The sequence below is a fragment of the Nothobranchius furzeri genome, chromosome 13 (genome assembly GCF_043380555.1).
Source record: "Nothobranchius furzeri strain GRZ-AD chromosome 13, NfurGRZ-RIMD1, whole genome shotgun sequence".
Lineage (NCBI taxonomy): Eukaryota > Metazoa > Chordata > Actinopteri > Cyprinodontiformes > Nothobranchiidae > Nothobranchius > Nothobranchius furzeri.
Genome location: NC_091753.1, coordinates 5,463,837 through 5,481,786, shown reverse-complemented (window position 1 = coordinate 5,481,786; position 17,950 = coordinate 5,463,837).

The window sequence follows — 17,950 nt, the reverse complement described above, 5'->3', positions numbered from 1 at the left end:
TGTACTCCAATCAACAGCCCCTACAACCACAAAAAGGAATGGAGTCATTAGCACTTATGGTTTGTAAATGGCACCCAGAATTATGTTGCACGAAGCACAATTTCACATCATTCAGGGTCCATTTGTGTGAAAACAAGGTCCAATCAGGCTGAAACGCTACAAGAAGGTAGAATCTATTGAGTTGTAAGTGATCTGAAGGTTTCAAGATGATCGCACATTCTTATAGGGGGTAAAACCATGTCCCAAAGGTCACCGGGCCTGGTGTCACTTTAAAGAAGTTGTCCAGTTACACCTTTGTGGGCTTATAACTTGGCTTCTGAATGTCCTAGAGAGATCAGGTTTGTTTTAGTGTACTCCAATCAACAGCCCCTACAACCACAAAAAGGAATGGAGTCATTAGCACTTATGGTTTGTAAATGGCACCCAGAATTATGTTGCACGAAGCACAATTTCACATCATTCTGGGTTCATTTGTGTGAAAACAAGGTCCAATCAGGCTGAAACGTTACAGGAAGGTAGAATCTATTGAGTTGTAAGTGATCTGAATGTTTCATGATGATAGCACTTTCCTAAGGGGGTCAAACCATGTCCCAAAGGTCACCGGATCTGGTGTCAATTTAAAGAAGTAGTCCAGTTACACATTTGTGGGCTTATAACTTGGCTTCTGAATGTCCTAGAGAGATCAGGTTTATTTTAGTGTACTCCAATCAACAGCCCCTACAACCACAAAAAGGAATGGAGTCATTAGCACTTATGGTTTTTAAATGGCACCCAGAATTATGTTGCACAAAGCACAATTTCACATCATTCTGGGTCCATTTGTGTGAAAACAAGGTCCAATCAGGCTGAAACGTTACAGGAAGGTAGAATCTATTGAGTTGTAAGTGATCTGAACGTTTCATGATGATAGCACTTTCCTAAGGGGGTCAAACCATGTCCCAAAGGTCACTGGATCTGGTGTCAATTTAAAGAAGTAGTCCAGTTACACATTTGTGGGCTTATAACTTGGCTTCTGAATGTCCTAGAGAGATCAGGTTTGTTTTAATGTACTCCAATCAACAGCCCCTACAACCACAAAAATGAATGGAGTCATTAGCACTTATGGTTTGTAAGTGGCACCCAGAATTATGTTGCACAAAGCACAATTTCACATCATTCTGGGTCCATTTGTGTGAAAACAAGGTCCAATCCGGCTGAAACGCTACAGGAAGGTAGAATCTATTGTTGTAAGTGATCTGAACGTTTCATGATGATAGCACTTTCCTAAGGGGGTCAAACCATGTCCCAAAGGTCACCGGATCTGGTGTCTAAAGAAGTAGTCCAGTTACAAATTTGTGGGCTTATAACTTGGCTTCTGAATGTCCTAGAGAGATCAGGTTTGTTTTAGTATACTCCAATCAACAGCCCCTAGAACCACAAAAAGGAATGGAGTCATTTTACTTATGGTTTTTAAATGGCACCCAGAATTATGTTGCACGAAGCACAATTTCACATCATTCTGGGTTCATTTGTGTGAAAACAAGGTCCAATCAGGCTGAAACGTTACAGGAAGGTAGAATCTATTGCGTTGTAAGTGATCTGAACGTTTCATGATGATAGCACTTTCCTAAGGGGGTCAAACCATGTCCCAAAGGTCACCGGATCTGGTGTCAATTTAAAGAAGTAGTCCAGTTACACATTTGTGGGCTTATAACTTGGCTTCTGAATGTCCTAGAGCGATCAGGTTTGTTTTAGTGTACTCCAATCAACAGCCCCTACAACCACAAAAAGGAATGGAGTCATTAGCACTTATGGTTTTTAAATGGCACCCAGAATTATGTTGCACGAAGCACAATTTCACATCATTCTGGGTTCATTTGTGTGAAAACAAGGTCCAATCAGGCTGAAACGTTACAGGAAGGTAGAATCTATTGAGTTGTAAGTGATCTGAACGTTTCATGATGATAGCACTTTCCTAAGGGGGTCAAACCATGTCCCAAAGGTCACCGGATCTGGTGTCAATTTAAAGAAGTAGTCCAGTTACACATTTGTGGGCTTATAACTTGGCTTCTGAATGTCCTAGAGAGATCAGGTTTGTTTTAGTATACTCCAATCAACAGCCCCTACAACCACAAAAAGGAATGGAGTCATTAGCACTTATGGTTTTTAAATGGCACCCAGAATTATGTTGCACGAAGCACAATTTCACATCATTCTGGGTTCATTTGTGTGAAAACAAGGTCCAATCAGGCTGAAACGTAACAGAAAGGTAGAATCTATTGAGTTGTAAGTGATCTGAACGTTTCATGATGATAGCACTTTCCTAAGGGGGTCAAAATATGTCCCAAATGACACCGGATCTGGTGTCAATTTAAAGTAGTAGTCCAGTTACACATTTGTGGGCTTATAACTTGGCTTCTGAATGTCCTGGAGAGGTCAGGTTTGTTTTAATGTACTCCAATCAACAGCCCCTACAACCACAAAAAGGAATGGAGTCATTAGCACTTATGGTTTGTAAATGGCACCCAGAATTATGTTGCACGAAGCACAATTTCACATCATTCTGGGTCCATTTGTGTGAAAACAAGGTCCAATCAGGCTGAAACGCTACAAGAAGGTAGAATCTATTGAGTTGTAAGTGATCTGAAGGTTTCAAGATGATCGCACATTCTTATAGGGGGTAAAACCATGTCCCAAAGGTCACCGGACCTGGTGTCACAGGAAGAACACAAGTCAGTAGGTTATTAATTATTCCCCATGGAAGTCATAAACGAAGCAACAGCAACGTCATATCCTCACGGGCAATAAAGCAAAGCAGGAGCAAATCTTGAACGTATCCACGAACAGGGTAGTATTCCAATTAAAAATCGATTGCTGTATCCGCAGGCAGGGCAATATTCCAAATAAAAATTGAATTATGTAAGAGTACTTATCGTAATCCACAAAAAGGGAAGAGCGGGTGACAGTAAACCCAACGAATGAGGTGTCCCAGCAGCCACGCCGGAACCACAGTCGTCCAAGGCCAACGAGCCGGAGCACCCTCAGGAGTAGTCGATCCAGATGACGAGTCACGGATCCACCCCCAGGACGCAGGATCCTCACAAGCTCAACAGAGGAGAGAGAGCACAGTGTAGGCACTTCAATGTAGACACGACAAAAGTGCATTTCATGTCATCAAAGAAATAAAAATAATAAAAAACCTAATTCTATGAGTGCCTTTTGTACTATGTGTTAGTTTTAAGTGTAATTACCCATTAAGTGAAGAAATGGATGCAGCCCTGACTGTGTAAGATGCAAAAAGGGATGATGCGAGAAGCAGAACAATGAAAGAAACCCTAACCGGTATCAGTGAATCCTCACTGTAAATACTCGTGTCAGGACAGGGGCAAAATTGGTTACAGCCCAGTAGGATAAATTAAAGAATTGATAATCACAAACATAATTTTCACTGTTAAAATCAACTGGTCAAAGGTACTATAAAAAAAACGGAAATGTAAATCAGCACTAAAATGTAAATCAGTGGTTAGTAATCATGTTCATGTTAATGTACCTCTAAGGAATGGTGATTAGTAAAGATTAAAAAAAACAAAATTTTGGACAACAGTACTATGTGGCCTAACCCACTCACTGTTACCTGGCCTTTTACCTGACTCCAGGAGCCCACAGCATGTCCGTCTCAACACACCTTAAGTCTGCACGTGACGTATAACAGGAAAGACAACCATGTACACTCACAAACAAACAAATTTGTGTAATCAGAGATAGAAATCTGTGGAACCAACGGGACGCGTTTATCACCCCCCTTTTGAAGTCGGTGGATTGTTGTTGTTGGTGTCGGCCAAATCTGTGGGACCCTTGTGCAGTTTGATATGGTCCCTGTGTACCCATTTGTAGACGGGCGCCTTGTTTTTGTCGGCGATCTTGATCTGATACACGACCGGTGAGATCTTATCTGTAATCAGGTATGGACCCGACCATCTGGGCAGAAGTTTCTTAGCCATCTTCCCCGAGGTTGCATTGTTGTTACCCGTTTTGGGAGCGAAAATGTAGTACCACGCCTGGTCACCTACATCGAGTTCGGAATGTGAGGCTTTCTTATCGTAATACGTTTTTCTGCCTTCAGCCGACTTTTCCAGAGACGCCTGTGCGAACGAGAATGCTGCAAGCAGGTGATCTCTCAGGTCCTGCAAGTACTGGTCGCTTGTACACGCCGGGGCTGTGTCGGACGGAACCCGTCGTTGATACAGCAGGTGAAGCGGAAGGGTCATCCGCCTACCCGTCATCATTTCAAACGGGGAGACACCTGTAGACTCGTGAGGGGTAGCGCGTATGGCCATAAGGACCAATGGAAGTTTCACATCCCAATCTCGGTGGTTAGCTTTTACATACTTTTTTAACATGCTGATAACCGTGCGGTTCACCCTTTCGACCTGTCCAGAGGCCTGGGGCCGGTGGCTAATGTGGAACTTAGCCTTGACACCCAACAGTTCCCAAAGATGTTTCATCACGTCAGCGGTGAAATGGGTACCCCTGTCCGAGTCGACCTTCGCGGGCAGACCGAAGCGGGCAAAAACGTGATTCAGCAAGAGGACCGCTGTAGTCTTAGCCGTGTCATCCGGAGCCGGCAAACATTCAACCCATTTGGTGAATCCGCAGGTGACAGTCAGTATGTACTTACTCCCCCTGGTGGATTTGGTCAGAGGCCCCACCCAATCGAATTGCAAGTCTGACCACGGAGTGGTCTCACCCTTTTCCTGTAGGGGTGCTCTGTGCGTAGGGTTGGACGGCTGAAACTGACAACAAACCAAGCAACGCTCGACGTGGTCCGAGATATCACGACGCATCCCCGGCCAATAAGCAACCTGGCACAGGGCACCGAACGTGGCCTTGACGCCCTTGTGACCGGCGGATGGAGAGTCATGAGCCTGCAAGATCATGTCCCTCCTCAGCGGTTTTGGAGTAACAAGGACAGGCGGCGAAGGAGGCTTGGCGGCGTGCATCAGCAGCCCTTCGACGACCCTCAGCGTGGACCGCATACGAAAGAGAGAGCGAAGCTCTGGAACGGAATCAAGCTCGACGGAAGTCGGTAGTTGGGTTTTAGGATCAGAAATGTACTTGATCATCCTGCTGATAGCAGGGTCCCGGGATTGAAGACTGACAAGATCGGTATCCGAGTAGGCAGGTTGAACGGCCACCGCACCTTTGGGTTGTCCCGAGTTGGACGTTTTAGCAGCCCGAGCTCGAGTAACAACACACACCTGGTTTTCATCAGGGAAAGACCACACATGTCCATCAAGCCACCCGGGTTCGAAAACCCACAGGGGACCATCGGTCGCGCCCTGTTTGGCCAAAGAGTCTGCAAGGTCGTTCAACTCCTTTTCAGGACCGGGTGCGCGAGAGTGACCTTTGACTTTACGCCAGTAAATGTGCATGTCGAGTGCAGACACCAGAATGTCACACGCCCTGAAGAGGGCCTGATTTTTGACGGGCTTCCGGCTAGCGGTCTGGAACCCGTTACTCTTCCATGTTGGTAGGTGACACAAGAAACTGAGACGCGCGTAGTCCGAGTCAGTGCAAACCACCAGTTCACGGAAGCCATGGTCCCTAGCGCTACGTAGCGCTATCACGATCCCCGCTACTTCAGCATACTGTGAGGTCTTTCCACCCAGAGAGTAACAACGGGACTCCCTGCGGTCACCGTCTACCCAGACGACACCCACGCCCGCACAAGGCGCGGAACCGTGCCGAAAAGCACTGCCATCCACGTATACGGTCGGTAAACCCGCACAGTACGACTGGTCGTAGTAGTGGTGGTTGCGGTTTAGAAGAGCCCGAGGGGGCCTGGCTGGCGGGACTGACGCGATGGCGTCGTCCGAGCAATGTTGGCACGCAGCCAAACCCATGCCAAGAGGGCTACGTCGATTCTGGGCGTAGCGCACCTCGATGTCGAAACTTTGAAGAGCCAGCAGCCACGAAGCGATTCGTGAATTGGTCACCACACCATCCCTGATGCGCTGACTGTTAAGGAAGGTCACCGGCTGGTGCTGTGTCTCAATGATGATTTTCTGTCCGCCAATGTAGTTCGCAAAGTACTTAACTGCCCACATGGTGGAAAGCAAAGCCTTTTCACAGTCCGAGTATTTCAACTCAGGTCCAGTCAAGAGCTTACTAGCATAGGCCACGACACGCCTGTCGCAGTCATGAATCTGGTAGAGACCAGCACTCAAACAGTGAGCTGAGAAACCAACCTCAAGATGGAACTCCTTGTCACAGTCGGGGAGCGCCAAGCACGGAGCCGAGCACATGGCGGCCTTCAGGTCATCCATGGCCTGCTGGTGCCGCTCCGCCCACTCGAACGCCACATCCTTCTTCAACAGATCAGTCAGAGGTCGTGCCAACTCAGCGTAATGTTCCACGAACTGACGCGAGTAGTTGCAGACCCCCAAGAAGCTGCGAAGTTCGGAGACGTTCGTCGGAGGTGTGATGGTGGCAACACCCTGAATCCTGCCAAGCTGAGGCTGCACTCCCTGTGGTCCCACAAGGAGGCCAACGTACTGAACTTGCGACCTGCACCACTGTCCCTTGGCGAGAGAAATCTTAGCACCCGCCGCCGCGAGCTGACCCATGACATGGTCCAGCTCGGCCAGGTGGTCATCCAATGTACGTCGACGAACAAGAATGTCGTCGACATAGATGAGCGTCCCACGCTCTCGAGCATCGGGGCAGGCCTTGTTCAAGAAGATGTTGAACTCAGCCGGCGAGTTGGAATAACCAAAAGGACACCGGGTGAAGGTGTACTGCCGGTTGGCAAAGGAGAAAGCAAGTTTGTGTTGGTCCGATTCGTGGACGGGAATCGTCCAGAATCCAGACGCAATGTCAAGGGTGGAAAAGTACTTAGCATCTCTCACTCTCGGAAGCTCCTGCTCCAGGCGTGCCATAGGCCACCTAGACAAGGGGACCTGTTTGTTGAGTTGCCGGTAGTCAATGGTAAGTCGCCACTTACCATTAGGCTTCAGTACCGGCCACAACGGAGCCGAGTAGGTGCTGTTGCAGGGTCGAATGACCCCGTTAGCCAAGAGGCTGTCAATGATTTCCTGGACCGGTTCTATGGACGCCAGGGGAATCTTGTATTGCCGCACAAAGGACGGCGGTGCATCTGGCCTGGTAGGAATCCGGACTTCATGGATAGTGGTCAGACCACAGTCCAAGGAGTCAAGTGAAAGAAAATCCTGGTACTTTAGCAAAAGTTGTCTTAGCTGGTCTCGCTCGACATCGTTGGTGAGAGCATCTGCTTGGTCTATGACCTTCTCAATCTGTAACAGAAGTTCCGGGGGTCTACCCGGTGGCTTCGAGAGTGGTGGTGAGGTCGAAATCGCGTCCCCCCGCGAAAGATATGCCACCGAAGGGCGTCCACCTGTGTCAGGCCACGGTTTGTACGGCTTTGGCTTCCGCACACGTGCAAACAGTTGTCCGGACGCACCGCTGATTCTAGCGTCAAGGCGTTGGAGACAGTCCAACCCTAAGAGCATGGGAATCGGCATCCCCTCGGCGATGTACACGAGGTGTTTAAAGGACATGCCTCCTATCGAGATGTTGACCTCAGTCGTCGCAGCCGCGGGTGAGGGAGCGCCATAGAACTCGTCAAAATCTTTTGGGCCCGAAATGAGTGTGGGGGGTGAGCTGTCCTCCCCCCTTTGTTCGCACATGCTGCTGTAAAGAGCTCCGCTGATGAGCGAGATGTCCGCTCCTGTGTCCAATAACGCGACACAGCGATGTCTCTGATTTACAGTGACCTCCACTGCGGGCCTAGTAGACCCCTTCCTCCGGACCAGAGGTGCAAGCAAAATTTTCTCAGCTACGGCGGTGGTAGTAGTGGTACTGCGGTCGTCACCTGCGGGTTCATCGCCTAACATCGCCACGGATGGAACGACCGGAGAGGTGATGTCGCTTTCCTTTGAGGTGTTGTTGTTTTCCTGTGAATCAGAACCTGTGAAAACATCAACCTGCAGCATTTCAGTCTCATTTTGTGGCTTCTCAGGCAAACCCGGACCTGCAGCCCGTGTCGCCTGAGAATCACGCATGAATTGTTTGACGTCCTCGCCGTCTTTCTGAAGAGCGCAAATCATGTTCATCATGTTAGTCATCATGGGAAGGAAAGTGTTTTGAATCGCCGCCAGAAGTTGGGCTTGAAATTGCATCGCTACCTCTGAGTCCATTTTCCAAAATAGTAAATAGTCTTTTCCTGTTTTATTTACTAATTTACCCTTCTAATTAGATGTTTACTTAGAAAAAAAAACTCTACCTGTAGATTTTTTAAAGAATTAGTTACAGGGAAGCTTGGCTGGTGAATGAATATTTTGGGCAAAATTGTTCAATAATGCCAAAAAATATCATTGTCATTTGACCTGCCCAAAATGGCAGGCCGAGCTACGTGTCGGGCACCTAAGATGGCGGACCGCCGCGCATGCGTCGTCCGACACCCGGCCTGGATCCCCGTAGCAATCACACGATTCTGAACCCTGGAGCGTGTTTCAGAACCGCCGCTAAGGTTACCTTAAAGTACTCCGTACCGGAAGGTTTAGCGGATTAAAGGACGCAGTTCCGCTGCGTCGGAACGGCTAGAAAGCTCCGCGGGACGCGTTCCCGAGCCTTCACACCGAGAGTGGCTAGTTAGCTCGTTGGCTAATGCTAGCGAACGCCCTGTAGCGATCAGGGTCTCAAAATTGCCTCGATCAACCAACGTGCCTCTCGCTCCGTGATTGAAAGGGTCTTAAAAGTGTACGCAATCTGGATTCAGTACCGCTCTGCGGGTGTTCTCGGCTGACAGCGTTTACCGAGCAGTCAAGCAACGGCAGGTGCTAACGAGAATTCCGACTAAGAACAGCGCGAATCCTGCGCTCATCGAACGGAAATAAATTTCCGACGGAGTCTTCTGTCTCCGATTACACAAATGGACGCACACAGTGTCACAAACACCACGACAAACAATAAACAGACGGTTCCAATGCAATAAAACAGGAGAAATGTTTACCCTTAGATGTAGGCCTCAAAATGGCCACCAGCACACATCAGCACTTAAGGTGTTTTGATGAAACAGCGCCTCCTGTTGGAGGGTGATGAATGTGCACCCCCCCTTTCTGAGAGCTGAATGAGGAAGCGCTCGCCTTTTCCTCTTTTCTCTAACACACAGACAGTGAACTAAAAATCCCAAATAAAATGTCTCAGAGTCGGCACAAAGTGTAATAAACTGTGCAGATATCAAGCTTGGCTCGCCATATTATGTAACGGAATCAAAGTGATGTAACTAACCAAAGTTGTATTTTAATACACTGTTAGTAGTTCACTTTTATAAACAGAAGAATAGGCTGTTTTTATCATCAGGGGGTTTAATTAAACACTCTGTATTGACTTTGAGACAATAAAAGAGAGAGAGATGGGATCGTTTGAGAATCTTTAATTTCTGAATTATAAATTCTAAACAATCTACCAGGACTACTCTGTGATGGATGAGAATGGATTCGGATGTTGTGTTGGTGCGTGTGTGTGTGTGTGTGGGTCTGGTTCAGATTCTCTAGGATGACGTAATCGAATCTGGTCGTCTTTGTTATGACTAGATATCACGAGGCTTATAAAGTGATGACATGAGCCGCTATTTTGCCGTGTACGTACCCAGTGGGGTCTCCCAAGTAGATCAGGAATTGCCAGGTCTGGAAACCTCGGATGTACGATGGAGCTGTCGGTGCAGCGGTCACAACGTTTCAAAACCCGTCTGGAGGGTCGGCCCGGTACGATTCAGCAGCGTCAGCAGTTGCTCTTATTTTGAAAGGACGTCGTCTGGTTGTTAAACGACGAAAATCTCCCGTTTCACATTTCTTAGTTTAAAGAAAACGCATCCGGCCAGGCTGCGCTTGTCTTTAGGATGATGGTGAATAGAACTGAAGTCAAAATGGAACTGACTTAAAATGGCGTTGCCTTGTTTTATATCTCTGAATTGTTGATAAGTTTCAGTAAAGTAGATTGGACACTTGAAGTCAACACCAGATTCTCCTGCGGCAGCCGAAAGCTCTGATTGGTTGGAACAATGTGTCATGCATTTCTATGGAGATGAGGATCAGTATGTCTGCACCGTAGTCCTGGTTTCATTAAACATAATTCATGACATATTTATTTCACAGATCATTCACTTGATTATTGTTGATCAACATCTGTTTTGCTTAATAATTTTAATCACAAATAAAGTACTTTGATTAGGTAAAGCTTCTTCTTCTCCTTCGGACTCTTCTCCTGGAATGTAAACAGTCTGAGGAACAACCCGACCTTGGTTTTTCTACACGGTGTTATTGTGCCCAGGGGCCAGCTGTATGGAGTTGAAAACCATGAACTTCATAACCTTACACTGGACTACTTCTTTAAATTGACACCAGATCCGGTGACCTTTGGGACATGGTTTGATCCCCTTAGGAAAGCGCTATCATCATGAAACGTTCAGATCACTTACAACTAAATAGATTCTACCTTCCTGTAACGTTTCAGCCTGATTGGACCTTGTTTTCACACAAATGAACCCAGAATGATGTGAAATTGTGCTTCGTGCAACATAATTCTGGGTGCCATTTACAAACCATAAATGCTAATGACTCCATTCCTTTTTTCATTGTAGGGGCTGTTGATTGGAGTACATTAAAACAAACCTGATCTCTCTAGGACATTCAGAAGCCAAGTTATAAGCCCACAAATGTGTAACTGGACTACTTCTTTAAATTGACACCAGATCCGGTGACCTTTGGGACATGGTTTGATCCCCTTAGGAAAGTGCTATCATCATGAAACATTCAGATCACTTACAACTCAATAGATTCTAACTTCCTGTAACGTTTCAGCCTGATTGGACCTTGTTTTCACACAAATGGACCCAGAATCATGTGAAATTGTGCTTCGTGCAACATAATTCTGGGTGCCATTTAAAAACCATAAGTGCTAATGACTCCATTCCTTTTTGTGGTTGTAGGGGCTGTTGATTGGAGTATACTAAAACAAACCTGATCTCTCTAGGACATTCAGAAGCCACGTTATAAGCCCACAAATGTGTAACTGGACTACTTCTTTAAATTGACACCAGATCCGGTGACCTTTGGGATTGGTTTGACCCCCTTAGGAAAGTGCTATCATCATGAAACGTTCAGATCACTAACAACTCAATAGATTCTACCTTCCTGTAACGTTTCAGCCTGATTGGACCTTGTTTTCACACAAATGAACCCAGAATGATGTGAAATTGTGCTTCGTGCAACATAATTCTGGGTGCCATTTAAAAACCATAAGTGCTAATGACTCCATTCCTTTTTGTGGTTGTAGGGGCTGTTGATTGGTGTACACTAAAACAAACCTGATCGCTCTAGGACATTCAGAAGCCAAGTTATAAGCCCACAAATGTGTAACTGGACTACTTCTTTAAATTGACACCAGATCCGGTGACCTTTGGGACATGGTTTGACCCCCTTAGGAAAGTGATATCATCATGAAACGTTCAGATCACTTGCAACTCAATAGATTCTACCTTCCTGTAACGTTTCAGCCTGATTGGACCTTGTTTTCACACAAATGAACCCAGAATGATGTGAAATTGTGCTTCGTGCAACATAATTCTGGGTGCCATTTAAAAACCATAAGTGCTAATGTCTCCATTCCTTTTTGTGGTTCTAGGGGCTGTTGATTGGAGTACACTAAAACAAACCTGATCTCTCTAGGACATTCAGAAGCCAAGTTATAAGCCCACAAATGTGTAACTGGACTACTTCTTTAAATTGACACCAGATCCGGTGACCTTTGGGACATGGTTTGATCCCCTTAGGAAAGCGCTATCATCATGAAACGTTCAGATCACTTACAACTAAATAGATTCTACCTTCCTGTAACGTTTCAGCCTGATTGGACCTTGTTTTCACACAAATGAACCCAGAATGATGTGAAATTGTGCTTCGTGCAACATAATTCTGGGTGCCATTTACAAACCATAAGTGCTAATGACTCCATTCCTTTTTGTGGTTGTAGGGGCTGTTGATTGGATTACATTAAAACAAACCTGATCTCTCTAGGACATTCAGAAGCCAAGTTATAAGCCCACAAATGTGTAACTGGACTACTTCTTTAAATTGACACCAGATCCGGTGACCTTTGGGACATGGTTTGATCCCCTTAGGAAAGTGCTATCATCATGAAACATTCAGATCACTTACAACTCAATAGATTCTAACTTCCTGTAACGTTTCAGCCTGATTGGACCTTGTTTTCACACAAATGGACCCAGAATCATGTGAAATTGTGCTTCGTGCAACATAATTCTGGGTGCCATTTAAAAAACATAAGTGCTAATGACTCCATTCCTTTTTGTGGTTGTAGGGGCTGTTGATTGGAGTATACTAAAACAAACCTGATCTCTCTAGGACATTCAGAAGCCACGTTATAAGCCCACAAATGTGTAACTGGACTACTACTTTAAATTGACACCAGATCCGGTGACCTTTGGGACATGGTTTGACCCCCTTAGGAAAGTGCTATCATCATGAAACGTTCAGATCACTTACAACTCAATAGATTCTAACTTCCTGTAACGTTTCAGCCTGATTGGACCTTGTTTTCACACAAATGAACCCAGAATGATGTGAAAGTGTGCTTCGTGCAACATAATTCTGGGTGCCATTTAAAAACCATAAGTGCTAATGACTCCATTCCTTTTTGTGGTTGTAGGGGCTGTTGATTGGTGTACACTAAAACAAACCTGATCGCTCTAGGACATTCAGAAGCCAAGTTATAAGCCCACAAATGTGTAACTGGACTACTTCTTTAAATTGACACCAGATCCGGTGACCTTTGGGACATGGTTTGACCCCCTTAGGAAAGTGCTATCATCATGAAACGTTCAGATCACTTACAACGCAATAGATTCTACCTTCCTGTAACGTTTCAGCCTGATTGGACCTTGTTTTCACACAAATGAACCCAGAATGATGTGAAATTGTGCTTCGTGCAACATAATTCTGGGTGCCATTTAAAAACCATAAGTGCTAATGTCTCCATTCCTTTTTGTGGTTCTAGGGGCTGTTGATTGGAGTACACTAAAACAAACCTGATCTCTCTAGGACATTCAGAAGCCAAGTTATAAGCCCACAAATGTGTAACTGGACTACTTCTTTAAATTGACACCAGATCCGGTGACCTTTGGGACATGGTTTGATCCCCTTAGGAAAGCGCTATCATCATGAAACGTTCAGATCACTTACAACTAAATAGATTCTACCTTCCTGTAACGTTTCAGCCTGATTGGACCTTGTTTTCACACAAATGAACCCAGAATGATGTGAAATTGTGCTTCGTGCAACATAATTCTGGGTGCCATTTACAAACCATAAATGCTAATGACTCCATTCCTTTTTGTGGTTGTAGGGGCTGTTGATTGGAGTACATTAAAACAAACCTGATCTCTCTAGGACATTCAGAAGCCAAGTTATAAGCCCACAAATGTGTAACTGGACTACTTCTTTAAATTGACACCAGATCCGGTGACCTTTGGGACATGGTTTGATCCCCTTAGGAAAGTGCTATCATCATGAAACATTCAGATCACTTATAACTCAATAGATTCTAACTTCCTGTAACGTTTCAGCCTGATATGACCTTGTTTTCACACAAATGGACCCAGAATCATGTGAAATTGTGCTTCGTGCAACATAATTCTGGGTGCCATTTAAAAACCATAAGTGCTAATGACTCCATTCCTTTTTGTGGTTGTAGGGGCTGTTGATTGGAGTATACTAAAACAAACCTGATCTCTCTAGGACATTCAGAAGCCACGTTATAAGCCCACAAATGTGTAACTGGACTACTTCTTTAAATTGACACCAGATCCGGTGACCTTTGGGACATGGTTTGACCCCCTTAGGAAAGTGCTATCATCATGAAACGTTCAGATCACTTACAACTCAATAGATTCTAACTTCCTGTAACGTTTCAGCCTGATTGGACCTTGTTTTCACACAAATGAACCCAGAATGATTTGAAAGTGTGCTTCGTGCAACATAATTCTGGGTGCCATTTAAAAACCATAAGTGCTAATGACTCCATTCCTCTTTGGGGTAATGGGGGCTGTTAACTGCAGTACTCTAAAACAAACCTGACCTCTCTAGGATATTCAGAAGCCAAGTTATAAGCCCACAAATGTGTAACTGGACTACTTCTTTAAAGTGACACCAGGCCCGGTGACCTTTGGGACATGGTTTGACCCCCTATAGGAATGTGCGATCATCATGAAATGTTCAGATCACTTACAACTCAATAGATTCGACCTTCTTGTAACGTTTCAGCCTGATTGGACCTTGTTTTCACTCAAATGAACCCAGAATGAAGTGAAATTGTGCTTCGTGCAACATAATTCTGGGTGCCATTTACAAACCATAAGTGCTAATGACTCCATTCCTTTTTGTGGTTGTAGGGGCTGTTGATTGGAGTACACTAAAACAAACCTGATCTCTCTAGGACATTCAGAAGCCAAGTTATAAGCCCACAAATGTGTAACTCTACTACTTCTTTAAATTGACACCAGATCCGGTGACCTTTGGGACATGGTTTGACCCCCTTAGGAAAGTGCTATCATCATGAAACGTTCAGATCACTTACAACTCAATAGATTCTACCTTCTTGTAACGTTTCAGCCTGATTGGACCTTGTTTTCACACAAATGGACCCAGAATGATGTGAAATTGTGCTTCGTGCAACATAATTCTGGGTGCCATTTACAAACCATAAGTGCTAATGACTCCATTCCTTTTTGTGGTTGTAGGGGCTGTTGATTGGAGTACACTAAAACAAACCTGATCTCTCCAGGACATTCAGAAGCCAAGTTATAAGCCCACAAATGTGTAACTGGACTACTTCTTTAAAGTGACACCAGGCCCGGTGACCTTTGCGACATGGTTTGACCCCCTTAGGAAAGTGCTATCATCATGAAACGTTCAGATCACTTACAACTAAATAGATTCTACCTTCCTGTAACGTTTCAGCCTGATTGGACCTTGTTTTCACACAAATGAACCCAGAATGATGTGAAATTGTGCTTCGTGCAACATAATTCTGGGTTCCATTTACAAACCATAAATGCTAATGACTCCATTCCTTTTTGTGGTTGTAGGGGCTGTTGATTGGAGTACATTAAAACAAACCTGATCTCTCTAGGACATTCAGAAGCCAAGTTATAAGCCCACAAATGTGTAACTGGACTACTTCTTTAAATTGACACCAGATCCGGTGACCTTTGGGACATGGTTTGATCCCCTTAGGAAAGTGCTATCATCATGAAACATTCAGATCACTTACAACTCAATAGATTCTAACTTCCTGTAACGTTTCAGCCTGATTGGACCTTGTTTTCACACAAATGGACCCAGAATCATGTGAAATTGTGCTTTGTGCAACATAATTCTGGGTGCCATTTAAAAACCATAAGTGCTAATGACTCCATTTCTTTTTGTGGTTGTAGGGGCTGTTGATTGGAGTATACTAAAACAAACCTGATCTCTCTAGGACATTCAGAAGCCACGTTATAAGCCCACAAATGTGTAACTGGACTACTTCTTTAAATTGACACCAGATCCGGTGACCTTTGGGACATGGTTTGACCCCCTTAGGAAAGTGCTATCATCATGAAACGTTCAGATCACTTACAACTCAATAGATTCTAACTTCCTGTAACGTTTCAGCCTGATTGGACCTTGTTTTCACACAAATGAACCCAGAATGATGTGAAAGTGTGCTTCGTGCAACATAATTCTGGGTGCCATTTAAAAACCATAAGTGCTAATGACTCCATTCCTCTTTGGGGTAATGGGGGCTGTTAACTGGAGTACTCTAAAACAAACCTGACCTCTCTAGGATATTCAGAAGCCAAGTTATAAGCCCACAAATGTGTAACTGGACTACTTCTTTAAAGTGACACCAGGCCCGGTGACCTTTGGGACATGGTTTGACCCCCTATAGGAATGTGCGATCATCATGAAACGTTCAGATCACTTACAACTCAATGGATTCTACCTTCTTGTAACGTTTCAGCCTGATTGGACCTTGTTTTCACACAAATGAACCCAGAATGAAGTGAAATTGTGCTTCGTGCAACATAATTCTGGGTTCCATTTACAAACCATAAGTGCTAATGACTCCATTCCTTTTTGTGGTTGTAGGGGCTGTTGATTGGAGTACACTAAAACAAACCTGATCTCTCTAGGACATTCAGAAGCCAAGTTATAAGCCCACAAATGTGTAACTGTACTACTTCTTTAAATTGACACCAGATCCGGTGACCTTTGGGACATGGTTTGACCCCCTTAGGAAAGTGCTATCATCATGAAACGTTCAGATCACTTACAACTCAATAGATTCTACCTTCTTGTATCGTTTCAGCCTGATTGGACCTTGTTTTCACACAAATGGACCCAGAATGATGTGAAATTGTGCTTCGTGCAACATAATTCTGGGTGCCATTTACAAACCATAAGTGCTAATGACTCCATTCCTTTTTGTGGTTGTAGGGGCTGTTGATTGGAGTACACTAAAACAAACCTGATCTCCCCAGGACATTCAGAAGCCAAGTTATAAGCCCACAAATGTGTAACTGGACTACTTCTTTAAAGTGACACCAGGCCCGGTGACCTTTGCGACATGGTTTGACCCCCTTAGGAAAGTGCTATCATCATGAAACGTTCAGATCACTTACAACTCAATAGATTCTACCTTCCTGTAACGTTTCTGCCTGATTGGACCTTGTTTTCACACAAATGAACCCAGAATGATGTGAAATTGTGCTTCGTGCAACATAATTCTGGGTGCCATTTACAAACCATAAGTGCTAATGACTCCATTCCTTTTTGTGGTTGTAGGGGCTGTTGATTGGAGTACATTAAAACAAACCTGATCTCTCTAGGACATTCAGAAGCCAAGTTATAAGCCTACAAAGATGTAACTGGACTACTTATTTAAAGTGACACCAGGCCCGGTGACCTTTGGGACATGGTTTTACCCCCTATAGGAATGTGCGATCATCTTGAAACGTTCAGATCACTTACAACTCAATAGATTCTACCTTCCTGTAACGTTTCAGCCTGATTGGACCTTGTTTTCACACAAATGGACCCAGAATGATGTGAAATTGTGCTTCGTGCAACATAATTCTGGGTGCCATTTAAGAACCATAAGTGCTAATGACTCCATTCCTTTTTGTGGTTGTAGGGGCTGTTGATTGGAGTACACTAAAACAACCCTGATCTCTCTAGGACATTCAGAAGCCAAGTTATAAGCCCACAAAGGTGTAACTGGACTACTTCTTTAAAGTGACACCAGGCCCGGTGACCTTTGGGACATGGTTTGACCCCCTATAGGAAAGTGCTATCATCATGAAACGTTCAGATCACTTACAACTCAATAGATTCTACCTTCCTGTAACGTTTCTGCCTGATTGGACCTTGTTTTCACACAAATGAACCCAGAATGATGTGAAATTTTGCTTCGTGCAACATAATTCTGGGTGCCATTTACAAACCATAAGTGCTAATGACTCCATTCCTGCAGTGATGCGGACGCTGAGCCGATCTGTCGTGGGGAAGAGGGAGCTGAGCCAGAAAGCCAGGCTCTCGATTTACCGGTCGATCTACGTCCCAATCCTCACCTATGGTCATGAGCTTTGGGTAATGACCGAAAGAACGAGATCGCGGATACAAGCGGCCGAAATGAGTTTCCTCCGTAGGGTGGCCGGGCTCAGCCTTAGAGATAGGGTGAGGAGCTTGGACATTCGGGAGGGACTCGGAGTAGAACCGCTGCTCCTCCGGATCGAAAGGAGCCAGTTGAGGTGGTTTGGGCATCTGGTCAGGATGCCTCCTGGACGCCTCCCCAGGGAGGTGTTTCGGGCATGTCCTGCCGGCAGAAGGCC